Source organism: Streptopelia decaocto, assembly GCF_964273445.1.
Source record: "Streptopelia decaocto genome assembly, chromosome: 3".
NCBI lineage: Eukaryota > Metazoa > Chordata > Aves > Columbiformes > Columbidae > Streptopelia > Streptopelia decaocto.
In genome coordinates, this window is record NC_138656.1 from 48,601,991 (window position 1) to 48,619,272 (window position 17,282).

At 38.6% G+C, this 17,282-nt stretch overlaps 1 long non-coding RNA gene across 1 annotated transcript in view; it reads left to right on the forward strand.

Annotated features, from left to right (window-relative positions):
* The window catches only part of LOC309437998, an 84,649-nt gene that overhangs the window by 31,824 nt on the left and 35,543 nt on the right, over positions 1-17,282 (forward strand). The window contains exon 4 of the long non-coding RNA XR_014183703.1: positions 8,313-8,421. This is a non-coding gene — a long non-coding RNA (uncharacterized lncRNA). The remainder of the gene's footprint in view (positions 1-8,312; positions 8,422-17,282) is intronic.

Genomic DNA, 17,282 nt, shown 5'->3' on the forward strand with positions numbered 1-17,282 from the left:
GACAGAGAAATAAAAGGTCCACATAACTAAGTTCTGTCTCCAGGCCCCACGCTCCCTGCAACTAACCACACACTGCCAGGAAAAGGCAGGGCAAATGGGCAGGTACTATGTGGATATATGCATATTGCACATGTACCTTGCTCATTTAACATGTCCTCCAGTCCTTGCACAGAGGGCTGGAGCGATTGCCTTGCCAATGGATTTTATTTTGACTCTGTGAAGTATGCTGACGTTGCCCCTTTTATGTATTGCATTTGCAGTTATGTCTTCTATATGAACAATCCCTGCCTTATAAAGCATTGTCTTTAATGGTGCCATTGAGCATCCTGAGGAAGGAAGCTGAAATCTGAATAGGCTGCTCATCCCATAAAATTTGCCTCTTGGCAAGACTGTGACAGTAAGTTTGAATTTCCATTAAACCTGTTATTCTTATTAGATGGGTTTATAGGAGGTCACAATCTTCATGATTGTCACTTCAACCCTTAACTGACAAGACTTTGACTGTCTTTCACATCACAAGAGTGAGGGGAAAGAGGAAGAGGGCTGCAAAAGAGATTCCCACACAGAGGTGACTGGGGGACAGCCGACATGAAGAGACTTGTCTTGTGATAGGTACTATGCAGGTTACTATCACGTGCTTCTTTAAAATTCCTCTATTTTGTGAATGTATGCTAAGAAAATTGAATGATGGGCAGAAAAATTCAGTGGCTTGAGTGAAGTTGGCAGCTTTCCATATGCTACAGTATTTGTAAACATCCGTATTGATGAAAGAAATGTGAATAATATTGCTGGATATTATGTTAATGTTACAAAGTGCTCTAGGTAGTAATTAAAGAATTGCACACATGTAAATGATCTTAAAGCTGGCTTAAAATTAAGCTAGAGGTCTACAGCAGAATGATGTCATTTTGGATTGGTGCCACTCTTAAGAGATGCTTACCCACTAACTTCCAGTCCGCAGAATTTCATCAGCACAGTAAAAGGGTTCTTCGTGCTTAAGAAATTACCACATAGATAAATGATCACAAAAAGTTATTTTCTCTTCATTTGTGATATATTCTGCCAGAGGAAAACAATTAAAGCTGTTTCTAATAAAAAGCCGGAGTCCACCACTGTGGATTGATTTCTATTACCAATTTTAATCATCATTTAAACCAGCAAACAGGAGATTTAGTTTTAAATAATCAATTTTAATCTTGCTTTGCATTTTTACTTATCAGTCACCTTTCTAAAGAAATATCGGACCTTCCTGATTAGTAACCACAGGAACGTGTTGATTTTCACCTAAACACAACCTGTATGTTAAGGTATTTATTTTAGTGAGGTGACATATTATATGCACTTAGGCAGTGTATAGCCTGATGTACCTTTAGTCAGGTTGTGATTATAAAGTAATTCAGAAAAATGACAAAAGATACATTTACTATTTACCTTATTATGATTATGCTCTTATTTGTGTCTCTTGTCAAGATGCAGTTGGGTGGAATTTGCAACTGCAATTAAAAGCACAAACCCAACATTATGAAGTTGTTTGTTTTAGTTAAATTAAACTACCTTAAATAGCTGGTTACTTAGGGAAAACATTCATTTATTGAAATGGGGTTTAAAACTAATTGATTCATTAAACAAAGGAAGTATTGTCCACGGCTAACAAATTGTACTAATAGTTTCTGATCATCATGTCTGTCATGATTTTAGAACTACCAGATCTCATCCTGTTACACCTCATTTATATTTATGGATTGGAAGGGGATAATAAGCTATCCAGTTTTTCAGCAGCCAAAAATTTCTCAGCTATGAATAAATTAGTCACTGAATTTAAGTAACTAAACAAAGAGAAATGCAGAAAATATCATCCCTGCAGTTGCAGAACAGGCTAAAGCTTTTTAACTAGTTCAGTACCTTCACAGATTTAGATTTAGAACTCCATAAGCCCTGCACGATCTGGTTTAGTGATTTGCCTTCAGAAGGTCACATGTATTATGGAGATATTTTATTTAATACAAATAATTTCATGAATTATAAAAAATGTGGGTAAGGATGTGAGCTGTCAGTATTTAAATTTAAATTTTATGTATATTTACTAAATTAGGAATCCGATTTGAACATAGGCTTCCACTCTGGAATCCACCTCAGAGAGTTATGCAGAAAGACAGAAGCAGTCACCCACTGACCAGTGGCCTGTTGATGCAGATTATTACAAAGAGCAAAATCCATCTTACAGCTGGACTATGAGACCCATCTTAAATGAAATAATGTTAATTATGCATCTAAGGTATGAGAGAACTGCCACTGGACTGATACAGGTAAAAATATGATTAAATGATGCTAAATCCACTTGAGAGAGAATGTCAGCATGGCACAGAGGTGCTGAACTAGTCTGCTGATTCAACCTGACAGTCAGATTAGGCAGGCTGGCTCATTAACTCAGAATATAGAATACTGAGGTTTTCTTTGAGGCAAGGGAGAGAGAAGAAGGGACTCAGAGATCCTGCAGGCAGAAGCCATAAGAACAGTCAGTTCAGGAGAGACTTGAGGACCAAAGCTTATGTTTATTAGTACATTTTTGCCTGCAGCCTTTTCCTTACTGGAAACAGGAAGACAGTTTACATCCAAACTCTGTGGTACGGACAGGTATGTAGATGGGTCTGAGTGCTGATCACAGCTGGAGAGCTCAGCTGCCCAGGGGCCAAAGCGTACTTTGGTTGGCAGCACCCCAGCATTCCTGCTGTCCTCTGCTGCTCCTGGTGATCTCTCTCAGGGCTTGAGAATGCTCGTAAGTCCTCCAAAAGTACAGGGGAGCTAAGGGCTGCACACGCACAGCCCCGTAGCAATAGAACCAGTGGTGACATTGTCTACCTACAGTTGAGTCCTTGATTGCCCACAGCAAAGTGTTGCTTTGCGGGTTATAGTCACTAATGCTGATAATTTGGAACACGGTTTTCACAGGCTGCATTCTGGCTCTTCTGGAGACAGTAGTCTTAGGGCATGTCAAATATAGATGTGGAATGGCAAAAAAAACCAAGGTGTTTGTATTCTCTCTCTCTCCCTCCTAAAAACAGTTATCTGGTTTTCTTTATCAAGGAAATGGATAGACAGAATAAAGCTGTGTATGCCTGACTCACAGATGACACATTTCACACAGAAATGTACTTTGTTTCTGTTACTCGTTTAGAAGGCTATTAAGTCCAGCGTTGTTTTGGGGAGCTTCTTTGTTGCTTCCCAGTAAGAAAAATGGGCTAAAAGATACTTTGAAGTGTGCGTTGAGAGGTAAGAGCATTTCAGACCACAGAAGGGCTGTTCCCTACTGTAGACCCATGGTCACATCCGTCCAGGCAGCACAAGAATGAGAAGAGACTATTGACTATCTTGTTTCCAGGCCTCAGCTCTTAGCTCAATCCTACAGCTTTGGAGCTGTCTGGGAGGATTAACAAGGGCCAAGGTATTGATGGATTGCATCTGACACACTGCAAAGGAGATTACTTTCAGTCCTTTCTCACAACAGCGATACTACAAGATACTGCGGAGTTCACGGAAGCAACAGGATGTCTGACTTCCAAGAAAGATAAATTTCCTTTTAATTCGTTGGGTCACAAAAATCTCATAACTCAGTGTACCAAGGTGTTGCAGTGTTGGAGTGCTGGGGCACAGGAGCAAAGGTTGAATTGTTAAAACCATTCTGGTACTTCATTCAATAAGTGATCTGAGGAGGAAAAAAAATAAAGCAAAAAAAAAAAAAAAAAAAAAAAAAGCAAGCCTAACACGAAAAAAGAAGCAACAGAGGCCTGAAAGAAGAGCAAGAATAAAAAACAACTTAGGGGACTGGGCTGGAAGAAGATTAGCTCTTCAGCTGCATCTAGGCCAACAAAACTTAAGCATGTGATTTCTTCTAATGACAGGTGATTCAGTGAGAGTAGCTGAATTCATCTTGTGGACTTGCAAGCTAGTACACTTTGCTAGACAAGGCCTGTATTTTTATGCGGTTTAATAAACAACAGAATTTTTATTCAAATTGACACACAGCCACATATTGCATTCTGTATTATTCGTTATCTTTTGCATGGAAAATGACTATTTCACAATTCTGAAATGTCTATTAAATCGTTCAGATATTTTTGTTAAATTTCTGCACCTTTTAAATTATTTTATCTTAGCCAGAGGAATTATTTTAAAATATTGTTCTTCTTTTACATCACTTGTTTTGATCATAATGTGCTAAAAACCTCAAATTTAGTCCAACTCAGGGACCATTCATTACACTTTCATGAAGTAAAATAGATGCCCAACACCAAATGATGATTTTGACAAAATATTTCAATAATGTAGTTTTTGGCATAGGCCCCCCACAATGAACACTAGTGTCACCACATATTCTCAAATCTGATAATGAAAATTCTGTTTTCTATTTAATAGTTGCATGTCAGAAGTCTGGAAAGACTCTGGGGACCTTTTCAATAGGATTCTCCACATGTGGACAGAAAAGCAAATGAGAAGTTCTATAGGTGCAGAACCTGCTCAGGGGGAGCTTGTCAGACCTCACCTGACTGAAGGGAATAATTCAGGTTTAGACACTGCCAAAACTATAGGAAGAATGAGCAAAAATGGTAAAGTAGTAAAATAAGATAAAGACAGACAAAAGAATATTTCAAAGTTAGGATGAAATTGAAAAGGTGCTGTGTGCCCATGCTTATCTCTTGGGATAACAACTGGTCTCCACAGCAGCTCTTTTGATATCTGTGTTGGCAAAGTCACTCCTTTGCTCCTCTACACACATCACAAATAGAAGTGAAGAAAAAGGATGTCATCTGTTATCTCCTGGCACCACTTCCCTGAATGACATCTTTAGTGTAGTGTGAGTCGTGCCAGCATAGCAGAACTGTTGGGGAACACAACTGCTTCCACATTCCTTTCTGGACACAAATCTTTGTTGTGTGGACTTAGCCTAGGACATTGGGCTTTGTCACCTCAGCAAGCTGGGCAAAAATAAGGCATGCATCCCAAATGCATTATTCAGTCTTGAAGGCAGCTGGTGTGCTAAAATAAAAGCCTTTGTTACTCCTATGAACACTCTTCCAAGAAAATGGACTGCTATTCCTGAATTAGGACAAGCATCAGAAGCTCTAGTGATTTACACTTCTGTCAGGCCTCTCATCCAGAAGGACTGTTCATAGACTTGCATTCGTTGATTTACCTCTTTTAGGCCAAACATTATATTTTCAGAAAAAGGCTTCTATCAACTATCGGGTCAATTTTGGCCAATATTGACACTGTGAGCTGATCCCTCCAATGCTCATTCAGAACACTACAGAATAGTATATCCATATGTCTCAAAATATAGATAGTTTGTCCACCACTTATGCTCAGCTCTGGCTGCAGTACAATATGTCAGTTGCTTAACACCAACAGTGTCTACTGTTTCTGCCAAGGGGAAACCAGTACAGGATATATGTGAAATTGCAAAGTGAGTGTGGGTAGGGATTACAAATTTACCTACACTGAGCTGAACCAAACTGAAACACCAGGGCTGTCTCTGTCTTCTTGTGAACAGTACCATCTTCTTAGGTTTAGGAATGGCATGCAGAAGACCAGGGCTCCCAAAAACTATGAAATCAGGGAAAGAGTAGACTGGATAAAAATACTGTAGAATTCACACAAATACCTCAAAATAGGTTTTGAAGTATCTTATTGCCGACTTCAAAAAAAAAAAAGGACATGCAGGGAATGAAATGTGTTGGGATGGAGTACCACTGAAGCTGAGCTTTCAGGAAAGCAGTGCCCTGCCACTGGTCATCACCTGTGCTGGTTCTCCAGCATTCATCAAAGGAAGGGAAAATGTCTTCATTAATGTGACTTCAGGTCTTCAGTTTTATAAGGTGACACCATTACTAAAGAAACAGGCATCTTCCTGCAAGGGAAAGTTAAAATTAAAGAAGATGTTTATCCTTTCTGACTAATATTCCCCAAAGGACTGTAAAAATGGTAGGAAAAGCTCAAATCTGTGTATTCACTGAATACTTTATTGGACTCACATTTTCGCTTCTTGGGTATATGGTAGGTGGAAAGGTTATGATGATCTCTAATACAATGCTCAGATGGAAAATATCGGTCATGCTGGTCATCATAGTGATAGGAGAATATAGACAAGTTAGAGCAATATCTATTTCATCTTCATAGTGGGACACAGTTAAAGAGTAAAACAAGTCAGCTACATAATTTAGACATGGGCTTAAAACAGTGAAAAATTCTGCCGTCACCCTTCTCCCTGTTAAGACCTGACACTTTCTGTGATTCCTAATGTCCCACTAACCCCCATGTCCACATCTGTCATGACAGGGAGTCCTCTGCAGAGAGCAGTGGCTGCCTACCACTGCTTTGAAAAGAGTCAGGCTAACAGAAAAGTGGAGGCTCATCACTCTGCAACGGAAATGAACACTATCTGAGAAACTAGCTTATGTAAAGGTTGATTCTTACAGGAGTCTTTGCTGTCATCATTAATATCACCAGACTGGACTGACAACAGCTCAAGGCAAGTGTAGGTGGAAGGTAAACAATGAGTCTGCCTCAAAGCACATCAGTTAATAAAGCTTTTGTTACACCTTGATTCATTGTCTAGTTGGGAGTCAAGACTAGTTATTAAACATTTCAGAGAGAGAAAGGATTGCTATGACAACAAAGTATGAATAATTCATCTAAAGGGGAGAGGGGACATGCAATAATAGAACAATTGCTAAAATTCCTCTTAAAGGATTTGTGTGCATCAAAACCAATAATAAAAAGGAAGAGTTTCAATCTGTGCTGTCTCACTAACTGCAGCTTAAAACACATCCGTCATTGTTGGTGGCTTGCACAATACAAGTTAGAGTACAAAATCTACAGCTTCTTCTTACTTCTTATAAATAGAGAGCAGAAGCACAAGAAAACAATCAGAAAACATCTCTGAAAATGGATGTTTTGGGTATCTGGACTTGGTTAAAATTTTGGATTTTTTTTTCTATCTTTCTGTGATTCTGTGATAAAGCTTGAAACACGGAAATCAGTGACATGACCCAAAATACAGTAACATACTATAAAGTAATGATCTTTAGACCAAGATCTGTTTCTATGAGAATTTACTAATCTCTTCCAGAAGAATTTTAAAAAGTGGGGCAAAAAGTTATTTTAATGCAAGAATGAAAGTGGGCTCATTGTTTATGTTGCTTTATTGTATGTATCATTGCAATCTCTTACCAAGAAGGCTTTTGCTTTGCATTTTGTTCCTTTCTCTTTAACGCACAGCACATGCGTTTTTAATAAAGCATGGCAAATCTTACTAAACGTATTTATGTTTTTAAAAAACTGTTTTACATTTTCTTTCAAATAAAAATAGCAATCTGCAAAGAAATTAAATACCGTACCCCTACACACACATCCCCCCCTCCCTGGCCAAGAATCTACCCTAGATTAATTGACAAAAGAAAACAGGGCAGTCAGCAGCAATGGAAGCTTCTCTGGGCTGCTGTTCTCCCTCTAGACCTGAAGGAGCCGTGGTTTTAGAGACTGGTCACGATGACAGTTCAGGCTTTGGTCTACCTTCTGTTATCATGGAGGGGTGTGTTACCTGTTTTTACCATGTATTCACACACAAGGCAACCTGGATGAGTTCAGTACCATGTAAAAACCATTCTGGCTGAAATAGGAAGAGAAGGTCACCTGTTGTTTTACAGACAGTAGCATATAAAGGGGATTGGCAAAGAAAAAAAAAAAAAGGGAGAAGGAAAAAGCAAATGACAAAACACTAAGATTTTTTTCCCAGTAGAAACTAGCTCTGAAATTTTAAACTTTAAGATTTCTCCATGTCTCTGACTAAATAAATAAATAAAATACAGCATTATGGATTAGAGACTTTAAAATCGCATTTGTATAACTTAAAGTGGATTTGAGTGATAACACAAATGGGTGATTAGTTTAATAAAGTTTAATATCTGGTAATGTTTTGAGAAAATTAATTAGGACAGCCTTTCTCCTGCAGTATAAAAACCAGTGACTGTGGCTGCATTGCTATGTTATTATACTCAATAAAAATGTCCTTAGGATTTTTAGCATGTGAATTAAGCACACACTTCTAGCAGCTAAAGTGATGAGAAAGAAGGTCAGAACTACTTTATCTGCTAAATGATCCAGGAACTGAAATAGATCTAAACAATGGGCCTGAAAAATCAACTTTGTAGAAAGTCTTTAAGCTCATAGTCATGATTCCTGATAGATCACTGGGTTTTGTCTTTGTTGTTGATTGTTTTGTTTTGTTTTGTTTTGCTTTTTTTTTTTTTTCCCAGTGTGAACTTTTATAGAAGCTAATGTGATTCATTCCAAAGAAGCTCTCAGATTCAAAATACTAATCTTTAAAAGTCAGATGTGGACTTACTGCAGCAGTGAACTCCAGATGTAAGTTATACTCTGCCTACCTCAACATGGCTTTTTATGTGCTTTGTGTTTATCACATTTTACTTTCAGTCTTTTCCCCTTGTATCTTGAAACAAGTTTTCAAACTCTTTCTCCTTTAACTTTTCCACATGTTAATTACTTCTTGCCTTCCCTTCTTCCTTGCACAACAGTTTTCATATGCTCTCTAATGATGGATTAATTAAATGAAGTAAGGTTTCACTGAAAAAAGTGAGAGCTAATTGGTCTTTCCCATTAGCAAGGCAAGCCTGCCTGAGCTCAGGAGGCAGCTAATACCAGAGTTCCCCTGCCCACAGTTGCAGCAGGGGTGTGAAGCAAAGTACATGACTTTATGAGAAGGGAGCGTAACAGGGTTACCTGGCCAGGGAATTCAGCTCCTGTTGGCTGTGGAGTTCATGAGACTTCATTTGTGATATGGGAGACCCAGGAATTGCTGGCATAACAAGATCAGTGTCTGAGATGCAATTTTGTCACTGTTTTGTGGGGTCTCAGAAAAAGGTAAGATGTAATTACAGAAAGTTAAGCACATTTTTGCAGCAGTGGATGTAAGACAGAAGTCCCATCTGTGCATGGACTGAGTCACTGCATAATTTGGTTCCCACAGGATGGAGTTCTAAATTACAATTAGGTTATCCATGTGCTTCAACAGCTGAACTTGGGTAGGTAGATTTTACAGGTACTAGCAGAAATGTTAAATTGGTTCTCCTCTTTTCATTGCTTTCCTGTATGCTCCCAATGAAGGATGTGCTGCCTGGCTCAGATTCGATCACCTTCCAGAGTCCTGCATCCCTGAAACTCCAAAATGCCAGTTGCCTCTATGGGTACTTCTGTAATTGCACATCTATAATTCCTAGTGTCTGACAGGAATGAAGGTGTCAAAATATCAAGCAGAAGCTCACTCTAGGGCTGGTCTTAAGCTGAAGGAAGGTGTAAAACTTACTGATTTCAATAAGCTGTTAAGGAAAACAACTTATCTGCAAAATGACCAGAAAGAGGAAAATGTGAAATTGCACAAGCCATGCTGACCTAATGATATTTACAGCCCAGCCTTGCTGTCAGAATATTTAGATAGTTCAGGGCAGCACTTGAAAGTTATTTGTGAATTTGAAGCCAATATCATATCTGTCTGGTTTATTCGGAAGTGCTGTTGATCTACGGGATTATTTTATGGAAAGAAATCAGAAAAAAAAAAAAAGTGTCAGTTCCCATTTTGCTGTGTTAACTCTAGATGATGTCAGTCAACATTGCCAGTAATGCCATGCAATCTTGTCAAAGCCTTCTAAAAATGTCCTCTAGAACTTGTACAATAAGTAAAACAATAATGAAAGCAGTGTCCTTCTGTTCCTTTTTTCTTCATATTCCCTTAAGTACAGGGGAATCTTCCCGCCTGTTGTGAAGCAGCTGCCATACTTCTTACTGCAAATATGGAATGTTACACTTGCTCATAGCACATTTTTTCAGGTCTCTTTATTTCTCTCTCTTCTTGGAAATTTTGGCCAAGTTTGTCAAAAATAAAAACCCGAAGTTAGGGTTATGTTTGCATATATCTGAACATCCAGCAGCTTCTATAATGTCAGTTAGAGTACTCATCTCTTAGTAATTCAGGTCAATTTTACATAGGAATGCAACTCTAAACATGTATATATGTCTGTATTTATCTGTCTATCTATCTATCTGTCTATCTATCTATCTTAACTGCTGTTTATAATTCTTATTTCTATTCACTGGTTGTTGGGGTGCAGTGGTTACCTCAGAAGTGAGTAAGCTGCACACTGAAGGGAAAAAGTAAAAAAGTTTTTCTAACTATGAAGGTGAAAACAAAAAAATGAAAATGAGTGTAATGAGCCCCATTGAAGGGGTTGTAGAAAATCACAAGGGTTGTGCAGTTCATGAGCATAAGGTAAGGAAAAGATTAAAACAAAGAATGAGAGCTCATGGCCTCGGAACCTGTGGAGCCCTGATTCAGTCCCACAGGGAGAAGAAATGCTCTGTATGTAGTGAGAGTTCTTGGTACTGTGCAGAAGGGACTCAACTCCTATATTTACAGTCCTGAAATTACATTTGGCCCTCTGAAGGCAACTGCGAGACTGATGTGGCCCCAGTGAAAATGAGTTTGACACCCCTGGGCTAGAGGTTTAGGTCAGCTGCCAGGACACACATGCTCCATGTGCCAATACGGTCTTTTCCACCTCATACTTTAAACAAAACTTGAAGCCTAAAAGACCAAAAGCCACACCTATATTACACACCCAGGACGGAAATGCTCATGGGATGTGTCTTAGTTCCTCAAAATAACTGGGCATTTGTTCACTGAAATTCCCAAATGACGTCCCTACTGTCTTGTGTTGGGAAGTCAGGCAACCACAGAGCCAGGATCTCTGAGCGGGAGAAGGGGGAAAAGAGACTCAGGGCAAGCCTACAGCAGTTGTTAATAAGCTTGTCTGACATAAATTATGAGAAGCAGAACTGGAAGAAAAGCAAGGTGCTTTTCAAAATCACACACTGACCAGAGAGGACTATAAGCAAATAGGCTTCCCAAACATTGATTAGTGAGTGTTCAGTGAATGTTAGGATCAGTTTTTCTGTGAATATTTGTTCATATTTGAGTGTGAATTCAAATTAAATGGTTTTCTTTGCAAGCCATTTGTGTCTGTCTTTCACAATCATTTGAGTGCTTACTATGTAAGGCAAATGTCAAGCTGAAATGCACAAATATTTACTGAGAGAATATTTCATGTAGTGTAAAATTTTCTATTTAGATTTTGTGCCGGGATGAAGAATTACGTAAATCATCCCGACACCAAGAGGTTGAGTTGAATAACAAAGCATCAGAGCATGAACAGTGAATGGGGAATCAGTGGAACAAACTCATTGCAAATGATCTGTAGGCCAGGAACAAATTTGCTGATGATGGTCCCACATAATCTCTAACTAATAACTCGAGATTTTTATAGTCTGGATGATAACAGTTTCCCAGACAAAGGAATGCATATACAGTCTTGGAAATACTTCTGGTCCTTTATCTATTTATTTTAGCTCATGTCTGCAAATGTACAGGATGACATCCTACTGAAGTGTCCTACAGAAACTGGTTGCCAAGAGCAGTTGTCTCGATCCTTTAAGATATTCTGGCTTGCTCTATAGTCGACTTGCTTGGAGCAGGAACGTTGGACTAGGTGGCTTTCAACAGCAGCACTGTTATCTGCTCTTCAGTTCCTCCATTTATCCTCATGTTTTACTTCATTGCGTCAGATACTTTGCTGATGAAGATCTGTGCATTTCAAATCAAATTGGGTCAAGCCATTGCACTTTTACACCAGAGAAGAATTGTTGGCATGAATGGGAGCCCCTAGGAATAAAGCCTGTGGCACTTGATCCACCATTGCCCATCCCTCTGGGTAGTCCCAGCTGCAAACCTAGCACTGTATGTGCTGCCGTTGTCATTGTGAACTCATGGTGCCTTACTCTCACAATGCACAGGTGCAACACTAATGAACCAGCATGGATAGTAATGATGTACCAGCACTAGTTTTTGTATCTTCCATTCTTGTTCTGGAAGAAAACGTTTAGCAGACCCTCTTTAGTGGAAATCCACATAGTGCCCAGATCAGACTGAATTCTCCCTCTATCCCTAGAGCACACAGTCACTTGAAATACACTTTACTTCAGGATATACAAATCAGCCTAACCTTTCTAGTAATTTTTTATAGGCACAAGCTGAGTTCTTGCTATTTTAGTTGTAGTATTTCTGGAAATCTAAGTCGTTTTGTCATTTGCCTGCTGGAAGAATACCAAAAAAAAAAAAAAAAAAAAAAAAAGAAAGAAAAAAAAGCACCATAACCAGAAAGGGAAACCAGACTAAACTGTGGATTAGTCGTTTTTAAAAAACACATTCATCATGGCCACTCTTGTTCATTTTTAAATTGTGTCAACATGTCATGCTTAATAAAGCATGCTGCAAGCTAATAAAGGAATACAATAGAGCTACTTGAGTTAGTTGATCCTTTAAAAAAAGGCAAGATATTTAAAGAGGGGAAAGGAAAAGAATTAGCTTTTTAATATCCTGCTTGTATTATGCTACATGCATCTATCAAAAGATGAGAGAGGCAACTTAAAACTCAGCAAGTAGAAGCAAAGACATAGATGTCCTACTGTGATTTTAATTCAGTGCATAAATATCTAAGAGGGGAAAAGGTAATTTAGAGGTACCAAGGTAATGTATTCAACAGTTAGCATTGTAGGAAATTATTAGAAGGTAAACCAAAGGAAGGCGAATGTGGAGAAGAAAAACTAGTTTGTTATACCAAGCCATGATAGCTGTGCTCATGATCTAGTTGCTGGTCAGTGCCTATTCTCAAAATAAGGTTGTTATGACTGGATTGCTAGGCATAATTAGATGCTGTGCCATGTTATAATTGAATCTACTGATTTATACAGGTCTGAGCCTGTAAGAGAAGAATGGGAACAGTGGCCTAATTCGTTGTGTTACTGCTTTCCTCCTCCTCGCCAACCAGAAGTTTTGTGGCTTCATTTTTTATATTATGATTCAAATTCAGTATCAGGTACTAATAACAAAACACACAGGGAAAGAGGGAGTCATAGTACTGCTCTGCTAAAGATTGCATCTTCTCAATGTGTAATTAAATAGACTACATTTCTGAGTGCCTCTTGTAAGCAACCCACTAGATGTTAGAAACCCTGTGAAAAAAATAATATTGGAGAAGTACCATTATGGCAAATATCTCTTCTATCAAAAAGCCAAGATGCAGGGTCCAGGGATCTCAGACAGCCATTGCTACCAGACATCAGTTAGAGACCAAATTTCTAACTCATCTGCTGCCATGGATTCTGGGTCATCACTATTCAACCTGTTACAAAGAACCTTTAAGAAACCTTGACTAAGAACCGTGGTATACAACCAAAACCTGCTTGTCTCTACTAAGATATCATGAGATCTGCAAGGTGAAAGGACGTGTGTAATTTAGCTTTGTCCTCATTGTAGACAACTTGGTGGAAATTCAGGATAATCAATATAGCAAGGTTATGATGTATCTCCCCAGAGCAGTTAGGACATACATATGAGAAAGGTCTTTAGAGATAAAAGAAGCTTGTAAGGTGAGAGCTTTGATCTCAGGGGATTTAATGACTTGGAGATTGTTCATGATAATAACTATGAGCACTCTACAGGAGAGAGCACATTTCTGTAGTTATTTAAAGGATTGCTTCCTTCTGCCATTTGTTTTAATTGCAACCTACAAAATCGCAAGTCATTTGCAACATATTAATGGCCATTTATCTGAGTGAGCAGCTTAGAAGATGAGATTATGTACTTAAAAAACAGTAACTGAGAAAAGAAGCAATAGAGAGGGGGTTTAAATTGTTGTTTGTTTGTTTTGTAACAATATGAAAATGTTTTAATATTGTTAAAGGGGTTGCCCACACTAGAGAAGGCACAAAGAAGGAAATAACAGTGTTAAGAACCAGTTGTTTGAATGGAAGGGACCAAAGAGAGCCACAGTGATAAAAAAATATATGAACAGCTTTTTCAGAGCAGCTTCCCACTTCTAAACCAGGAAATTATATGAAGATTAATAGAACCTTCCAAGCTGATCTTCAAAAAAGCACACAGCAAGTCAGCAGTGATGGGAGCTATTCTTAGCTCATGTCTTGGTTATATGTGATTGTTGAGGAGTTTGCAAAGAGGCAAAGCTCTCCCTCCAGTTCCTAGTGATGGGAACCACTCTCTCCATAGGCACATTGTGGCATTTTAGAGAGACCCTTAGATGAAATGTCTGAGTAAGCACAGAAAGCAAGGTGCTCTGACTCAGCCCCAATATGCATTGCTGTTATCTTTTTAAGGATCTATCCAGGTCTTTTATGGGAAACTACAGGAAGGACTAACTTCATGCTCCTAAATGAGATACCAGCAAAACTCTGGAGTGTCAGCTATGTCTTGTCTGTGTTTCTTACCTGTAAATTGTTGCTAACATAATTTCGAACAAATGGTATCTGGTTTGTTTTGTTCATGCATACACAGCAGTGGTCATTAAGAAGTTATCACCTCTCCATCCCTGCCACACAGTGATGGTAGAAATAATGTTGCCATTCTCTGCACTATAACCAGTAGGCTGTTTCAGGTTAGTATATAAATGGTATTTTTTGAAATGGTAGCTTTTGTAGGGCATGTGCGCATGTGTGTGTGCACATGTGTCCATGTGGTCATAGTAACTATTCATAATAACTATTCATAATACCTATTCATAATAACTACATAGCTTCCTGTACAAGAATCAAACAGGAAAAATATAGGTGCAAGAGGGTCCTGTTTCTGCTCAGAGTTCCAGTCCTGGTGAACTGAGATGACTGTTTATGGTGCACAAATTGCCCTTCTGAAAGAAGAGAGAGCATAGAAATTAGCAAAACCTGCATTCCAAGTATGAGTCAAATTTTTACTGGTTGACTGTATCATTTGTTCACTGTCTACAAAAGGAGATCTACAGTACACATCCAGTAACTATGGAATATCTTCTTCAGTACCAATTGCAGTTACAGTATTAGAAACAATTTGCATGGCTCTAGGGAGGAAACACCTTGCAATTCAGAAAGCATAATTTGTTTAGAGACAGCCATGTGTGAAAGTAGCCTTAAGTTTTAACTAATTTGGAAGGTTTCAAACACATTATGGCAGTGAAAATGCAATGAATGGCAAATGCTTAGGGCCAGTCAATGGGAGAACTCTCCAATGAGTTCATTCAAGAACCTACTTAAAAATTTATGACACAACTACAAAAAAAATCCAAACAACAACCCCCCATCCCTCAAAATAGCTTTGGGAAGGTTCAGAATAAGAAAAGGAAGTAAAAATCTTTTAACAAAGAGCTTTTTTTTGGAACAGCGGCACTATACCTTTTTGAGTGACTTTTTGTGAGACTGATTGGAAAAACGCAGTTTGAGATGGATGAGGAATATTTGTTCAGGGGAAAAGAGACGAAAAGCAAAAGCTGATGGGTTTTTCTCTGCACAAGGGAAGGTTTCAAGGTGACTTAGAGAAACATTCAAAATGATAAAGGACTTGGTTAAAGCTGAAAGAGATAAACAATATACACCAATGAGGAGTTCAAAACACAGCTTTATAATGGCCTCTGAATGGATTTAGTGTTATTTGGGCTTCAGCTAGGGAAATGCAGGGTTGCTGGACAGCAGGAGTGCCTCTCAGTAATTAATTTCTTGGTTTAAAGGTGCAACCTACCCAGAAAAACCTTTGCTGTTTTTAATGAAAACAGTTGTAGCTAAGAACACAGATGAAGGAAGAAAGGTTTTTATTTATTTATTTAAATGATGGCTTTGGACAGAGAAATTAAACACAGTAGGTGGAAAGATCTTGCATAGATGTGAATTGATCTTGTGTGCCTCTGTGCTGACTGAGAAATGGTCAAACTGGTTGGATTAAATAGAAAAAAATAACCTCTCCATAAAGTTCATGGGATAGCTGAAAAGGTTCTTTTATTTAAAAGCCTGAAATATTTTTCACTTTGGCACAATTTTTGTACTTTTGTTTTCTAGCTAGGATAAAGTTTTCAGTACTGAAAATATGGATTTATTGTTACCAGTTAATATTCTTGAAGCATTTTTGGACAGAACTCAAAGGATAAAAAATCTTTTGATCTAACTTTTACATTGGGAAACTGCAAACATTTGGAATACTGGTAAACTTAAACATTGCTACAGTAGCTTTTGTTTGCTTTACAGAGGTTTAGAAGAATCATTACCTTTATTTTAAAGAGCAGAAAAAGGGATGCATAGAATTTGTGTGACTTGCCTAAAACACAGCCGTAACACAACCATAAAGTGTATTTCCCCAATCATCCAGTTTAAAACACGGAACTCTGGCATAGACCTAACCTAGCAAAGGAAGCAATTTTAAAGCAGAGAGGAATTCCCCTCTGTGTTGGCCTAAGGAAGGCTGGAAAAAATTTGGAGCAGGCATAAAGAGCAAATTGCCTGGGTAAATGCTCTTGGCATGTTTATACCACAAATGAAGGTATGTTCAGGTTCTCTACCAACAACCTTGGTAAGAACAGTAGTAAAGACAAAGGGCTTTGTTACCATTCTGGCTGTTACTTTAAACCTTGTGGGAAGAGGGTTGTTGTCTACTTGCTAATAGTAGTTGACGATGTATGACACTCATCCTTGATGGTAGCTATCCTCAAGACATGATACAGTCCCTCTGAAGCTGACTCTCCAGATATGACCATGGGCTCAGTGGGGAGCACAACAACTTTGCCTACTTTAGCAAATACTGAGACCCAACAGAAGCAGGTTCAGGAAAATGAGTGGTTCATGTTGTTACCTCTGCAAAACACACATTTTCAGAGGTGTGGTGAGAGAGGAGGGTCATTTTACTGTAGCTCTAGTCTGGTCCCATGAACTGAATGCCAAGCAGCAGCTGGAGGACATTTGATGAGTTCCTACAGCACATCTCCTGATTTAGTTTCCTCTGCAGGTAATTTAGTCTGTATACACCAGGACAGTTCTGTGACATGAAGCAAAACACACTAAGTGGGGGTGGTCTGAAGATTCACTTCAAAAGTGCACCTTGCTCCAAACTAAAACACAAGTGTAGAAACACCCAGAAGCCACTCAGGACTGCAGCTTTAGAATGTGCACTCCTGAGCCCAGTTTCTTAGATACTGTAAGTCAGTATACAGGACTAAAGGTATTTTATACAGAGAGCAACAATTTTTCCATAATTGCTGCAGACCTCTGAGAACAGGGGCCGGTATATATATCCCTAGGATAGTTTAACAGCAACTTCTGCCTAATGCTGAGGAACATGACATTGT